Source organism: Panthera tigris, chromosome B4 (genome assembly GCF_018350195.1).
Source record: "Panthera tigris isolate Pti1 chromosome B4, P.tigris_Pti1_mat1.1, whole genome shotgun sequence".
NCBI classification, from domain to species: Eukaryota; Metazoa; Chordata; class Mammalia; order Carnivora; family Felidae; genus Panthera; species Panthera tigris.
In genome coordinates this window covers 77,820,359-77,823,024 of record NC_056666.1, presented here as the reverse complement: position 1 = coordinate 77,823,024, position 2,666 = coordinate 77,820,359, and positions in this window count along the sequence as shown.

Here is a 2,666-nt window from a genome sequence, read left to right as displayed (position 1 = left end):
CTCGCGGTCCGTGAGTTTGAGCCCCGCGTCAGGCTCTGTGCTGAGAGCTCAGAGCCTGGAGCTTGTTTCGGATTCTGTGTCTCCCTCTCTGTCTGACCCTCCCCCGTTCATGCTCTGTCTCTCTCTGTCTCAAAAATAAATAAACGTTAAAAAAAAATAAAAAAAAAAAAGACCCCCACCTTCAAACACAAAGGGTGGTGAGGTTGAGCAGTTACCCAACGGCTGGTGCCCAGCCTAAGCCCCTGGGGCTCGGCGTGGATGATCAGAGCTCAGAGGTCTTGGGCCAGGACTAGCAAATCAGCACCCTGGTGGCAACAGGGGGTCACCCTTCCTCCAAGGGAGTCCTGGGGGCAGAACCCAAGAGAGTCCCTGTGTGCTAGGGATTGACAGCATGACCTCCCCTCCTGCCCCTTCTGCTGGTCTATTTAGGCCTTAGAAAAAACAGCCAGAAGGCAGGTGATCCCTATACTTGGAAAACTCCAGAGGCTGATGGGGGGTAGGGGGTACCCACAAAGAAACAGAGAACCAGAGATGCCTGGGCAGAGCTCAAGACCTCCACACTGGGGTCTGCAGAGCAGCTGGGGGATGTTAGTCAAAGAGGGCTTAGAGAAGGGGAAGGAAGCAGCTTGGAAGGAGGTAAGGAATAAGGAGCAGAAGTGGCCTGGAAGAGGGAAGTGGAACAGATTTGCTCAGCCTCCCGCCCGGGGAAAAGGGTAAAGTCACCAGACAGGAGCACAGGAAGTCCGCACTGAGAATGAGGAAAACCACAGAAGCTCCTGTCATGAGGTGGGGGAACCCCTGAAATCCCCACCAGAAGGTGAGCCAGCTGTGAACCGTGTCATTCAGCTGTGCATCGTGCTGTCTCGCAGGGCGCCAAGCATATAAGCGGTGCTTACTAAATGCTGGATAAATGAATGGAGGCATGAATGGCAGGTGACTGCAGCTACTGCAGGACGGAAGATGTCCCCCGCCCCCCACCGAGGACTTCCGGAGCCCCTACTGTGTGCGGCACCCAGTGCTAGCCCCCGCAGGGAGGGAGGAGGGCATAAAGGGTAAAATGGAGTCCTTGTCCTCAAGGGGTTTCTGGCGTCCGGCCAGGATCGGGCTCATGGTCTCCTGTTGTGCCGAAGGCCCCTCTGTCGTGATTGGCCGTGTGCTCTCCGCGGGACCTTGGGCAAGTCATGTCCCCTCTCTGGAGTTTTTTCTCTGTCTGCAAAATAAAGGCGTAAGCTGGGTGCTCCTTCAGGTCCCTTGGCTGTCAACACCTCAGCGCCCGCCCATCCCCTCCCTACCCACCTTGATTCCGTGAGCACCTCACCCTCCTACAGAGGCAGCAATCAGAGCGGCTGAGACGTAGCCTGTACAGAAAACTCGGGTTCTAGTTGTGTGGTCTTGGGCAACCTCCAGGAGATAAGAGCACCTGCCTCCTGGGTCTGTTGTGAAGCTTTAGAGAGATGACGGACGCACGATAAAAGATATATAGCCCAGTGCCTGGCACATGCTCGGTGCTTTAAAATAGCAGTAACACAGCAAGCGTGCGAATTCTGAAAATCTCCCCCCTTATCCCGTGGGGAGTTGGAACCGGTCCCCTACCCGGCCCAGGTCCCCACTATCTGCCCAGCCTCACCCGCCCCTTCCCCCCTCCAGGAGAGACCAGGGCTCAGAGCTGTGTTTGGGAGCAGCTGAGGATTGGAGAGGGCAGGGAAGGGGCCAGTGACTCAGTCCCTCCGGTTGCCTGCCTGCGGGAGCGTCAGCCCACATTGCGTAAGGGGAAGGTCAGCGCCGGCCGGCGAGCACCGCGATAACCACTGCCCCCTGCCGGCCGTGGCGAGACCAGCACTTCCCGGGAGCCGAGCCTTCTTGGGCTTCCCGACCAGACCGAGCGAGGAGGAGGCGGCGGGGCAAAAAGGAGGCGGGGCGGGGCACCTGGTGGCTCAGCGGGTTAAGCATCTGACTTGGGCTCAGGTCGCGATCTCAAGGTTTGTGGGTTTGAGCCCCGCCTCAGGCTCTGTGTGCTGACAGCTCGGAGCCTGGAGCCTGCTTCGGATTCTGTGTACCCCTATCCCTGTGCCCCTCCCCTATTCACGCTGTCTCTCTCTAAAAAAAAAAAAAAAAAAAAAATTTAAGAAAGGAGGCGGGGCTGCGCTTCCCAGCGTTCAACCTGGATCTCCAGTCTCCACACACTTAGCTCAAACCTCAGGCCTCAGTGATCGGAGGCTCCCAGGGCTGAGCGAGCTCTCTGCCCACCTGGTAGGGGCAGGGGCAGCGCCCTGCCCTGGGAGGGCGGCCACGGCACGCGGGCCCCAGTGAGCCTGTGCCCACCAGGGATGTGGCTCCCTTCCCCCAGCTTTGGCTCCTCTCACTTGTCGATCTCTTTTTGTCCGCTCAGGTGTCGCCTCCTCAGAGAGAGACCCGCCCACCCGACCTAGCCCCTACTACCTCCAAACCACTTTTTCTTTCTGGCTCGGTTAACGCCCCTGCATCTGGAGTTCTCACAGCACTTAGCACAACCTGCTTTTATTGATTTTTCCTTCTCTGGTCTATCAGTTGGTACCTCATCATTTCACACAGAAGGGATTCCATGCAAGTAGCTGATAGTGTGGGTACTGAAAACTGCAAGGACAAAGGGGAGGTGGGTGCTGAGGAATTCTAGGAGGGTAAGCACA